Source organism: Rutidosis leptorrhynchoides, chromosome 7 (genome assembly GCF_046630445.1).
Source record: "Rutidosis leptorrhynchoides isolate AG116_Rl617_1_P2 chromosome 7, CSIRO_AGI_Rlap_v1, whole genome shotgun sequence".
NCBI classification, from domain to species: Eukaryota; Viridiplantae; Streptophyta; class Magnoliopsida; order Asterales; family Asteraceae; genus Rutidosis; species Rutidosis leptorrhynchoides.
The window spans coordinates 374382341-374396781 of NC_092339.1; the positions used below are offsets into that span (position 1 = coordinate 374382341).

The 14441-nt window shown below is 34.7% G+C and overlaps 1 long non-coding RNA gene across 1 annotated transcript; it reads right to left on the minus strand.

The window, feature by feature from the left end:
• Positions 1 to 4162: 4162 nt before the first annotated feature.
• On the minus strand, positions 4163 to 4778 carry LOC139858382 (uncharacterized). Its single transcript, XR_011762920.1, has 2 exons — positions 4511 to 4778; positions 4163 to 4332 (listed from the first exon to the last, which is right to left on the minus strand). It is a non-coding gene; the product is annotated as an uncharacterized lncRNA (long non-coding RNA).
• Between the last annotated feature and the right edge of the window lie 9663 nt (positions 4779 to 14441).

Here is a 14441-nt window from a genome sequence, read left to right on the forward strand (position 1 = left end):
TCCATATCCACGAATAATCATGTGGATCGGATGGATATCCACTGGATCGGGTATCTATTGTCATCCCTAATCCCGATACACACTTTGTCAAATAATCTGTCAATGACCAATATTGAATCTAGAACCAAGAACGAATTTAAAAGACAAAATTGCGAGAATGGTCCATCATGTTTGTATAAAAATGCATGGTTAACCTTTATTTATTTTTGTGACCTAGATGACCTTGAACTATCACTTGTCGGCATGAATGACCCAACCATTAAACCCCGTTAACTTTTGGACGTTAAATTCGCTCACGTGACAAGCATGTGAGGGCAATTTTGTCCACAAACATAATTCATTTTCATATCATAATTCAATTTTGTCCACACACAATCATGATATGACTGCAGTTGTTCTTCACGGTGGACTCTTAATCTGGTAAAGTATCCGAATGAAATTCAGCCGGAATTAGAACATCAACCACCACCGTCAATAAGCTACCTTCAGATCTAGTCGGTTAAATCCTCAGTCGATTTAGTTAAACACTCAATCGGTTTGATTTTGCAAACATTGATTCGTTATTTTAACTCGTTCATTTCATCTAGATTTTTCAAAATCTGACACCCTCTAGTTCCAATCGGACTCTGATCATCGTCAAGAGTATTCAAGACATCAAATTACTAAATTCTGTAGATCAAAATGAAGACACCCAAGTCATAATTTTTCAGTAATTTATCTCAAAAAGATGATACCCATGTTACAAGTTTTAGTAATTTATCACAAATTGATGTTGCCCGGCCATGTCTCACATATCAATAATTCATCACAGATTCAAGATACCCATGTCACAAAGTTTAGAAATTTATCACAATCGGATGAAACCCATGTCAGAGTTAAAGAGATCTCGAAGGGAATTTGATCGGAGTTGTAGGCTACGACGGTGGTGGTGGCGGTTGTAGGCTACGGTGACGGTGGTTGTGGTGGTGGTGGAGGTGGCGACTGTAGGATACGGTGACGGTGGTAGTGGCTGTAGGCTACGGTGACGGTGGTGATGGCTGTAAGCTATGGCGGCGACGGTGGTCGTTGTAGGCTACGGTGATGGGGGTTGTGGTTGTAGGCTATGGCGGCGACGGCGGTGGTTGTAGGCTACGGTGGTGGTGGAGGCTATTGTTTCTTTGACTGGTTTTTGTTTGTGTAAAGAGGACTGTGTGGAATTTGGTTTGTATGTATTTGAATATGATTCCTCTTCAAAGTAGAACCACCATAATCGCTGTCACTTCATTGAAATTAAAGAGAACATTAATTCTTTCCTTGGGTACTTGGTTTGTACATATCCCCCATCTATTTTTATACATCGATTGCAAAATGTGTGGGGACAAAATTGCCCTCACATGCTTGTCACGTGATCGGATTTAACGTTCAAAAACTAACGGGATTTAGTGGTTGGGTCATCCATGCCGAAAAGTGATAGTTCAAAGTCATCTAGGCCGAAAAAAAAGATAAAAGTTAACCGTGAATTTTAATACAAACATGATGGACCATCCGTGCAACTATGTCAATTTAAAAAATAAATATATGCATCATGCTGTACTACCATCGAGTCTATATTATTCTCCAAATGCTTTAACCATATAAAATTTTAGGATAAGTGTCACTGTTGTCAGAAAGTAAATTTTTAGGTAAAATGAATTACTGTATTATTTAGTTATCAATGTACGTATTTTTAGTCAGCATCCCTCCGTCTGAATTCCATTAAAAATGTCTATTAACCTTTGACATGTGCCTTGCATGTGAGGGTAAATTCGGCTTTTTACTCCATTCTTCACTATAAACGAGAGATCACCGTCGCAAAAAAGTCAACTTTCATGATGAACATGTTAATGAAGATGAAGCAAATGCATATGACCATTTTTGGACTTACAGATCTGTTTACAAATGAACTGCAATCCGGATTTCATTAATGATTTGAAAAAAATCAGGCGTTCGTTTTTATGAAAGAAGATGATGTCCGATTTTTTATTCATCTTGACTAGATATTCAGTACAAAAAGTTTATTCAAAATATATATTTTCAGATCAGCTCGGTTTCGTGTTTAAATCGTTTATTCCAAGTCATGGTTGGTGTTCTTGGTGTTTTACAGAATCCGACGACTTGGTGGTTGTGACGCCGACACAAATGGCAAATGGCTCAAAGCATTAAATCAAACCACAAAAATTAGCAGAAAGATGCGTTGTAATTAGGGCTGTAAATGAGCCGAGCTACTCGCAAGCTACTCGAGCTCGGCTCGTCAAAAGCTCGATTCGAGCCGAGCCTAAAGGAGCTCGAGCTCGAGTTCGAGCTTAATATAGGGCTCGTTTAATAATCGAGCTCGATCTCGAGCTTCACATGTCGAGCTCGTTTAAGCTCGCGAGCCTAAACGAGCTTTATATATATATATATATATATATATATATATATATATATATATATATATATATATATATATATATATAGTGGTAGGATCAAGAGGGAAGTAACCATTCGGGGAGAAGCGGGAGGAAGCAAAATTTTTTTTTTTTTTTCGTTTTTTGAAAAAACTTTGTTCACGAACATTATAGATGAGATGAAAATATGAACATTTAGTAGAGACACTTTGTGATAAATGTTTTTATATTGGCGAAAAAACGCTCGAAGAAGTAATATATAACAATTATCGTGTTTTTCGAGCGTATTTTGAGGTTTTAGCTATTGGGGTTTAGATATTAGGGTTTAGATATTAGGGTTTATAGGGTTTAGATATTAGGGTTTAGAAATTTAGGGTTTAGGGTTTAGATTTAGGATTTAGATTGAGTTTTTAACACGAACGGTTTAGAGTTTTGAGTTTTGGGTTTATGGAATAAACCCAAAACACCAAACCCTAAACCCGGCTAAATTTTACTTCACAAAACATGGAAAAAAAACGTTCATATTCTTCACGAACAATATTATCTTGAATGTTATTTTTGTCGATCGTTTTCCCGCCTAAATAATAACATTCATCACGAAGTGTCTCTTCTAAATGTTCATATTTTCGTGTGATCTTGATGCCGGAAAAAAAAATTCAAAAAAAACGAAAAAAAAAAAATTTTTGCTTCCCCCGTTTGGTTACTTCCCCATTGATCCTGCCCCTATATATATATATATATATATATATATATATATATATATATATATATATATATATATATATACACACACACACACTAGTGAGTCTTAGGCTGTGCAAATGCACAGCCCAGATTGTGATATTTGAATGTGAACCAACAATCTGAATGGCCTCTGAACTCGGAGCTGGAAAAATGCACGGGAGTTTATGTTATGGTGTATCATAAAATGGGTACGTTACGTTACTGAATAATGGGTACGTTGTCATCAAAAGGATTCAAAAGGTTCAGTAAAATGATGCAAGTAAGATTCACATCCCAACGTTATCTGTATAAGATAAAATGTAGTAAACATTAAGCCACCTCAAACACATAGGACGTGAACCACCATCTTAATTGATGCAAAATAAATAGCCGTCAAATATCGTTATCTGCATGTTTAAATAGTGCAACCGACTACATGATGTACAAGTATGTAGTTTAATAATTTCAACAAGTAGAATCAGAGCTTTATCGCCAATGACTTTGATAACTAACCTCACAGTTATGACCAAATATGTTGTCTGTAATGAGAAGGCAACACTACAAACTTTATTACAACTTAACTAATCAAATACTCCGTAAGAAATTAGATTGAGCTAAACTTACTGGTCTACACTTTTTGAAAGTAAATATATTAAGAGTACACAGCTCATTGTCACAGCTCATTGTCAGTATGACTCTGAACCCAATCCCATGATTCAACATCAAAAGTACGCAGACCCTTTCATCCCTTGTTTTTTCGTCGGCTATGTATGGATTGCCTGACTTTTGCTATGTATGAAACTGCATATCCTTGTTTCCATCGATATGTATATTTTTACTGTTCCATCTAACAAACAATTTTGATGGAGTTGGTACCGACCCAATTAACTTATACCTCTAGATAATCACATAAATATAACAAACAAGTAAAAAAATTTAAAAAGATAACAGTTAAACCTTAAAAGGGTTAGTAACTTATGCAGCTGCACTTATCAACAATAAATAAAATAGAATAGCAAAATAAAACATACAAATAATTTAAACTTGAACATTTATTATCACGCCAGTAAAATAGAACAGGATAAACAAAAACAAATAGATATGACAAAGTTAGAAAGAAGAAAATAATAGTTGAACCTTCCCCACGATCTATCCCAATTTGATTCCTACCATCTTCAAATTATATGCTCCTCAAAATCAGCCCCTACGTAGTTAACAAATAAATAGCAAAAGTAAGGATGGCCTTATTGATTTTTGGAAACTAATTTATACAATAAAGAAGGGTTGGTCAATAATAATCCGTATGGTCCCTGATGCAAACAAGAAAATAGATATTTTATTGGATGATAAGAACTGAATAAAGAACACAAAAGTCCTTTTACCTCATAAAACTGAAATGAAATTCAAACCAACAACTTGATGAATTCTTCTATGCTCAAATAGTGCTCCAAAAAATCCGTAGCATCATATAAGTAAGTGAACACATATTTTGAAATACATCATACGGAAACAATAATCAGTAGCAATCAATGAAAAACACATAAGTGAAATCGAAAAGAAAATGAGTAACTATGAAGAAAACCTAATGAATGATTCAAATTCAATTCGTCTATTTAAAGACAACAACAAATCAATTGGAGGCACAAGAAATAAAATATACCTAATTTACATCTTCGGTGCCAGATGATTTACGATGATAGAAGGCAAGCGTTATAAACAAATTTGGAAGGAATACTGAAACAATAAGCAGAAGGCGTATAGTAAAGTCCTACACATAAGTACAAAAAAAATTAACCGTGAAAAATTATAGATGGAGGGTTTACAAAACAAAAACAAAAAGGAAAAAGGAAGAATACCTTACAAGATTACTCCGTATGTTGGAGAGGAATACGTTACAAAATTATGGCGGAAGAGATGACAACAAATTAAGTACAGGGATGGACTGAGTCATCAATCGGGAAAGACCACGTGTCGATTTACAAGACCAGATGTCGTAAACCATGAACAGCTAAGAAGCACTTGTCAAATTGACAGCATCGGGTGTATTTATTTGAGAGATATTTCGAGAGAAAACTAAAAGAAAAAAGAAATAAAAGATAAAAGAAATAAAAGAAAATTGAGTAGAAGGATGGGAACAAAAAAGAGATGAGAAGTGGACCTCAATAGCAGCCATTGGAAGAGCTAAAGCCGACGAGTACTGGATCACAGAAACAATATTATCTTGAATGTTATTTTTGTCGATCATTTTCCCGCTTAAATAATACTCCATCCGTCTCATTCCAATAGTCCACAGACAAAAAACACGTAGTTTTAGGAAATCCCACTAACTTCATTTCTCTACCAATGAAATATCTTCTCTCTCCATATCCACCAATGAAATATCTTCTTTCCTTTATATTTATGGAAGTGTACTATTAATTTGGGACAGCCCAAAATGGAATAATGGACTATTGGAATGAGACGGAGGTAGTAACATTCATTACGAAGTGTCTATTCTAAATGTTCATATTTTCGTGTGATCTTGATGCGGGAAAAAAAAATTCGAAAAAAGCGAAAAAAAAAAATTTTTACTTCCCCCCGCTTCCCTCCGATTGGTTACTTCCTCATTGATCATGCCCATATATATATATATATATATACAACAACAACAACAACAACAGTACCCAATACCACTTGAGTGGTGTATGGGGGAGGTGAGATGTAGACAATCCTTCCCTTATCCGAGAATAAAAACAAGTCATTTCTCCACCCAGAAAAGTAGAGAAAGTCATCCCTCTCTTTATTCGGCGGATAAAGAGATTGCTTCCGAGTGGACCTCCGGCCTTTTTTATTTATTTATAAAAATAGTAAAAAAAAAAAAAAAAAAGGAGTTAGGGATTTGATTACTGTAGCAGGGATAATATAGTACTTTCAGTGGGATTCGTATAAAGGAGTTAGGGGGTGTTTGGATTTGCGTTTTGAAAATTGATTATGCGTTTTAAATAATCAGAATCAAATAATCAGCTGTATCAAAACGTGATTTAGTTTTATAGTGTTTGGATTTGATTATGCTGTTTGATACCGGAATAATCAGATAATCAATTTCCTGAGTGTTTAGGAAATCTTATAATTTGATAACCTATAACATGTAAAATTACTAAAAAGTACATTCGTTAAGAAAAATAAAATACATAGATAACATAAAAAAAATACACAAATAAAATACATACATAAAAAATCGTAAACAATAAAATCATAAACGTTTGAGCAATCGTTGTAATCATGGTACACAAATAAATACGAATAATTCATTCATCCATTTGACATTTGATTATTGATTATATGCATAAACATAAATAAATAAAAATAAAAAAACAAGCAAGGTTGCTCAAACGTATTGGAGTTAGTGTATTATATACTTGTAAGAAAAAAATTATCTATATTTATAAGAGAAAAATTCATAGAGGAGATGAGACAACGTAGAGGCGTAGACAAAAAGAAAAGTAGCAGTTTGAAGGAACAGAATTGGAATAAAGGTACGGTAAATAGAAATGATTTTTAAATTGGGTATAATAGTAATCTGCATTGGTGGGAAATGTTTTTGAGAATTGCGTTTTCTTGGCAGTAAGTCCCCACATACGTCTGCAAAATCACGTTTTGGAGCTTTATAAACGCAAAAAAATCAATTTTTGTCACATCTTGGCCAAACACTAAAAATAGATCTTTTGTGATTTGGTAAACGTGATAATCAAAAAATCAGTTTTAATCGCAAAGACAAACACCCCTTTAGAGTTTAGGGTTTAGGGTTTGGTGTTTTGAGTTTATGAATAAACTCAAAACACCAAACCCTAAACCCTAAACTCTAAACCGTTCGTGTTAAAAACTCAATCTAAATCATAAATCTAAACCCTAAATCTAAACCCTAAACCCTAAATTTCTAAACCCTAATATCTAAACCCTAATATCTAAACCCTAATATATAAACCCCAATAGCTAAAACCTCAAAATACGCTCGAAAAACACGATAATTGTTATATATTACTTCTTCGAGTGTTTTCTCGTCAAGATAAAAACATTTATCACAAAGTGTCTCTACTAAATGTTTATATTTTCATCTTATCTATAATGTTCATGAACAAAGTTTTTTCAAAAAACGAAAAAAAAAAGTTTTTACTTCCCCCCGCTTCCCCCCAAATGGTTACTTCACTCTTGATCCTACCACTATATATATATATATATATATATATATATATATATATATATATATATATATATATATATATATATATATATATATATATATATATATATATATATATATATATATATATATATATATATTTTACGGAGTAATTCAGTTCGAAATCTATGTCCATGCAATTCTCGAAATCGACTTACCAACTTTTCAATAAATTTCAATTTACCTCATTAAATCTCTGTCACCACCCATATCAACCAATTAAATGTTTTCTAATTAATAATTACGGAGTAATAGTCGATACTAATATGAGAGAGGACAGAGATACTCTTTAAACTTTATTTGCTGCTTCATTTTACAAGTTTATCTCTTCAATTCTCACTCTCTTTATTTTCTTTCAAAAAATGTTTAACAAGGTTTCAAAGCTGCAAGTTTGAAATTTCTTTTTTTTTTTTTTTTTTTGAAAAGCAACATTTTATTACCATCAATATATACATATATGCAGGGATGCATACAAAAGTCACAATATGTACATGGTTGAAACTATTAGCACTAAACCCCTAAATACATGACACACGATTTACTTGACAGCACTAATGATCTAAATATTAACCAATGCCTGTTCTAATTTGACACATCGAATCAAAGGATAATGGATTAAGAAGCCAGCTTGTCCAACCAATCTCGAAGCCTCTCACTCTATTGGAGATCCATAAATGACTTAATACTTGAATTTCGCTTACTATTGCCGCACTGCACAGCCTGTTTCTTTTGAAGACCACTTCATTCCGGTGCTTCCAAATGATGTAACTGGATACCCAAATCACCGCATGCCATAGAGATTTACCAAAGTCGGACTTGAAAGGGTAACCGCAGCCTTTAAACCAATCGACAAAGTTGCTGTTTGTAGGAAATGGAATGTTCCACCATTTGTATATTTGTTCCCAAACCTCCCTAGCTCTTTTACATAAAACTAGTGAGTGTTCGGAAGTTTCAATGTTATCATCGCAAACCGGACACCTACCCGAGTCCATATCAACACCCCGTTTATCTAGCTCCACACGACAAGGAATTCTACTTTTTGTTGCCCGCCAAATAAACAAACCAACCTTAGAAGGTATCAATCTGTTGATAATGGTTTCTGGAAGACAGTTACCTCGATCTATCGAATGAGACACAAGTAATGAAGTTAGAGTTTTTGTAGACCATTTGCCATTTGAAGCGAGCACCCATACCCAAGAATCTGATCCTACACCATCGAATGAAATACTTGAAATTTCGTCCTCCATTTTTTGAACTTCGCTTGACAACCTGCCTGTTAATGAACGAGACCAGCTCCAGGAGAATTGTATCATGTTGTCAATTTTTCGCACCTTTTCACAAACCGCACTATCTTTGTTCGAATCTACCCTGTAAAGTCTTGGAAACCTATTCTTGAGACTACAATTACCACACCACAAGTCTTCCCAAAACGATGTAAGAGAACCGTCACAAAGAAGTTTCCTAAAGGAGTTAGAAAAATCGATGCCATAAGCATTGATTAATCTGCCTGCCTCCAGGATAACTTTCCACGTGGAGTTATTGGCTTTCGGTTTGCAAACATTGTTTAAACCCAACCCCCCGTCCCTCCCAAAAATGCTTTTGATTATCCGCACCCATAATACGTCGCCATTTGAAAGAAATTTCCACCACCACTTACCTAGTAAAGCTAAGTTTTTTAATTTTAATGAACCCACATTTAAACCCCCCTCGTTATATGGTAACATAATAGACTTCCATTTAACCCACGAGATCTTTTTTGATTCACTCGATCCCCCCCAAAAGAAACGACTTCTCATACCTTCGAGTTTTTTGACAACGCAAGAAGGAGCACGGAATAGAGAGAAGAAGTACAGTGGTAGGCTACTCAAGACTGATTTCACTAAGGTCAAATGTCCCCCAAAAGACATCGCACATGCTTTCCAATCGGCCAATCTTTTGCAGAATTTACTCACAACCGGATCCCATTCATTGATTTTTTCATATTGCCTCCAATGGGAAGTCCCAAATACATGAACGGAAATTTCTCCATATTACAACCGAGCCAAGATGCCATTTCATCAATTTCATTATCACTAACTCCAATGCCAAGAACACAGCTTTTTTGCAGATTTACCTTAAGACCTGAAGCTTGTTCGAAGCACTTGAGTAATTTAATCAAGTTTCGCAGATTTCTTTTGCTCCATTCTTCGAAGAAAACCATGTCATCGGCGTATTGGAGATGTGAAAGTAAGACTTTGCTTCCTCCAATTTCAACCCCTTTTAGCATTTGTGAACCGATAGCATTTTTTATCATCACATTCAACCCTTCGACCGCAATAATAAATAAATAAGGAGATAAGGGATCTCCTTGCCTTACGCCCTTTTCAATTTTGAATTCTTTTGTAGTAGCCCCGTTGACTAGAACCGAGACCGTCGCTGATGAGAGACATGCTTTGATCCACCCTATCCATTTACTTCCAAACCCCATAGCATCCATAACTTCAAATAAATACTCCCAATGCAAGCTATCAAAAACTTTCTCGAAGTCCGCCTTAAAGATAAAACTTTTTTTCTTCCGCCCTACTAGATCATTTATCGATTTGTTGGCCACAAGTATACTATCAAGTATGTGTTGGCCTTGAATATATGCACTTTTTTCTTCACCAATTATCGAGGCAAGTTTGAAATTTCTAACAAGGTAGTTTTTTCGATCTCAATCATTTGTTTATATTTATTGTTTCTTATATATTGTTCTAATTCTAAATTTGTTGAACAAGGTAGGAAGAATCCAGGTAATTAATTTATTTTGAATCGATTCAAAATTATAAGCATATTTTAATGTATGCATCCAAATTAATATTTGATGATTCAAACTAATGTTTTATTTTATATGATTCAAACTAATATTTTTGTTAATTTTGTTGATTCTGCACACGATTTATATTCTTCAGGGCATCTTACTATACACAAGACAATATTACACATGGTGTTTAGCTTTTTGCAACACTAAGTATTACAGTAGATCGTATGTTTAGATATTTTGTTGGTGATTTTGGTATTTGATTATTGAAGTCAAAGATAGATCATATGTATTCTTTTATGTTTTTTTTACTGTACAAATTATTGACTATCAATCAGAATGTTTTTTAATGTCATTTACATACTACTCATAAATTTGTTTATTTTCTTTAATAATGCAGATTATTTCAAGTGATTACTCTTTTGGGCTAACTGAAGTTGAAATTTGAAGATACATAGTTTTATATTCTTTAGAGATGATTATTATAAATGTAACGTGTTTTGAAAATAGTTCTAGCCTATTTAAATGCCTTGTGTGAGTTTGTAATTTTATGAGAAGGTCTTTAAATTTATAAGAAGCTACAAATTCTTCAATGGTATTTGTACTTATTATTAACTTATTTTCTATTTCTAGTGTTGAGATATTGAGATTAAAGGATATTTAAATGCTTGCTTAACGAGCTCGAATATTGCTTAACGAGCTCGAGTATCGCTTAACGAGCTTGAGTTCTTCGTTTTCTAAAAAAAACGAGCTTATAACGAGCCGAGCTTATAACTAGCCGAGCTTGAGCTTTTCACATGAATCTCGAGCCGAGCTCGAGCTAAAAATCTAAATCTCGAACCGAGCCGAGCTCGAGCTCCAGCTTTCTGAAAACTAAACGAGCCGAGCACGAACACTATCAAGCTCGAGCTCAGCTCGGCTCGTTTATAGTGTAACATCCCGCATTTTTCCGTTAAATTATTTTAACGCCCGTCTTATATATATATATATATATATATATATATATATATATATATATATATATATATATATATATATATTATCTTTCGTATCTAGATTCGTATCCTCCGTTAGCTAACGTTCTTAATATTTTCGTTATTGGATTATAACATCTCCCGTTTACTCTCGTGTATTTTGAAATAATTCGTTTGGTTAACTCACGCACCCGCATCCGAACTCGAGGGACTAATTTCGTCATTTAATCAAAGATGTGACTAGTTGGACTAGTCAACATCCACCACCACCATTCATTTCATTCATCACCTCCCATCTTTCTCTACTACTTCCATTTTTACTCTCAAACACCCATTTCACTAAATCATCATCCATTTTGAATCTAGCAAGCATCAACTAAAACAAACTACATATTTGGAATCCTTGCATCTTCATCTTCAATTCCATACCAACTTCATCTATTTTGGGTAACTTTCTAAAAACACTAGATTCTTTGTTCTTGATGTTTTTAACTTGTAAAAGTGTTAATTAGTGTCTATGGCTCAAGTCTAACATGAATTTGTGATTTATATGCTTGTTCTTGTCATTTTGATGTAACTAGCTTAAACTTGAAATGGATGTGTTTGATTTTGATTTTTGGTTTCTTAAATGTTGTTCAATGTTAAAAGTGCATGTATTAAATGTGTTACTAGCATCACTAGCTTCAATTTGGTATGTAGGTTGACATGGAAAAGCTTCATAATCATAATTGTTAAATTTGTGATTTTGAATTAGGGTTTGATCGAAGTAAAATGAACTTTTAATGCATTGAATGCTTTGCAATGTTATTTGTAAGTGTTTGATAGTATTGTATGCGTGATTACCTACGAAACGGCGTATTATATGTGTGTAGTAAGTTCCCGAATCATCTTATGCGTTTTACGAACTTGAAACCTTGATAACGAGCTTTAAATGATCAATCGACGAGAATTCGATTATTGTAAATGATGTTTTTGTTTGATGAAAAGTGTTTAGTTGTATTCCTTGTTAAATTACCTTTCCAACGATATAGGATACGTGTTTTGAGTGTTTTCGGTTCTTGATTTAAGTTTGAAAGAAGTTTGGCTCGACACTTGTAAAAATTCAGCATTTCAGCACTGGAGGACCCAAATTGCGGCCGTAACCCAAGCCATTTTGGCCGTAACCCAGGCCATTGCGGCCGTAACCCACGCCATTGTGGCCGTAACATTTTGGTCTGTCTAAAATTGTCATTTTTCATTTAATTCTAACTATGCTACGCACCTCCGATTAACATGAAACTTGTTCTAACATGCTCATATATGATTATTAGACTTAGAAAAATAGTTCGGGACCCGACCCGAATGTGTTGACTTTTTTGTTGACTTTTACTTGACCAAAGGTGACTTTTGCCCAAACTTAACCAAATACTTATGCAATCATTCTAACATGCTTTTATCTTTGTATCTTGCATGAAACTTGACAAGTTGACTCACATGCTATATTTATCGAGTCGTAACGAGCCATAGGACTAATTGAGCACTTTGATCAATCGTGTTTACCGTTATTGATACAACCTACTTGTTTAGGTCAAGACTAGCCATTGTCCTTGCACACGTTTACTTGTGAAGTACTTTATTACTCGTGCACTCAAGGTGAGACCATAGTCCCACTTTTACTCTTTTAAACTTACATTTGGGATGAAAAAACATAAACGTTTCATTTTACAAAGTGAACACAAGTATGAAAACAAACATTCTACATACGAGTTAGAACAAAATCCTCAATTCGATTATCATCAGTTACACTTGTCGGGTGTAAGCTAGAACTTATGTTATATGGCCATATGGGTTTGACAAACCCTCATTCAGACGGTTCGCTACCGTTACTTCGGATGAAATATATTTTCGAGAAACAGTGTATGTTCTAACACTATTGTGATGGGGTTCTATGGAAGGAAAGTTAAGCCTTGATAATTGGGTGCTCGTGATAACAATTTTTGGAATGGTTTACTATTATTGAAATGTTATAAATCTTGTGGTTCATTTTACTTACTCACTTACTTACTTAAACCTATGATTTCACCAACGTTTTCGTTGACAGATTTCTATGTTTTTCTCAGGTGTTTGAACGATATGTGATACATGCTTCCGCTCATTATTTTGATACTTGCATGGGATGTCGAGTATATATGCATTTATGGAGCGTCTTTTGGCTACTTTTAAATTGTGTCGCATAGGTTTCATTGGTACTTATCACGTAACTAGTGGTTGAACTATTCTTGTAAACTTTGAAACAATCTTTACATTTGAAATGAATGCGACATACTTTTGGTCAAATGTTATTTTAAAGACTTATGACCACGTAACGGGACCTAAGTAGACGGCGCTGTCAATGACGTTTTTGTCGGGTCACTACAGATGGTATCAGAGCGTTGGTTGTAGGGATTTAGAGTTCATTGGTGTCGACCCCGAGTCATAGGGTACATTAGTGAGTCTAGACTACAACCGGCATATAGACTACAAGTAGGAATTACTTGACTACTTGTGCATTTATACTCGAACTCTTATATTCCCATCTAAGTTTTATTCCATCTAAATCTCACGTTGTTTAATTTTATTGACACGCCACCTTGACTATATGGAATAATGTCGAATGCACATATGAATCAGGGTAATATAATTTCCAGGATTATATTACGGTGACTCATTTGAACGTTCCGACATTATGACATAAAGAATTTAAGGCGAGTCAAGAAAAATCTTATCTCTATCATAATTCCATATCACGGTTAGTATTATTGAGGATACTAATCAACGATATTCTTGTATTTTCAAGGAACAATGGCTCACCAAGGTCAACACAATACTCCTCCCGAAACTCTAGAACAAGCTCTTCAACGAATGATAGCCATCGCCGTGGGTGCGGCCGTGGCCGGTCACTTCTCCAACAACAACAACAACAACAACAACAACAATCATGGATCCGGTGATTCAAACGAGGGGTGCTCCTACAAAAACTTCATGGAGTACAAACCTCCCACTTTCGATGGAACCGGGGGACCGATTACTCTCACCCGATGGCTCGAACAAACGGAAGCCGTTTTTAGAATAAAAGGCTGCTGGGACCAAGATAAGGTCAAGTTTTCCACCCTCACTTTCTCCGGTATTGCTCTCTCATGGTGGAACATGTATGTACAATCGGTGGGTACCGATGAAGCCCATACACTCGCTTGGACCGAATTAAGAGAAAGAATAATCACCGAATACTTTTCGCGCGAAAAGACTCGAAGGCTCGAACAGGGGCCAAGAAATTTAAAAATGGCCCGAAATGACCTCGAAGCTTATAATCAACGGTTTGCCGA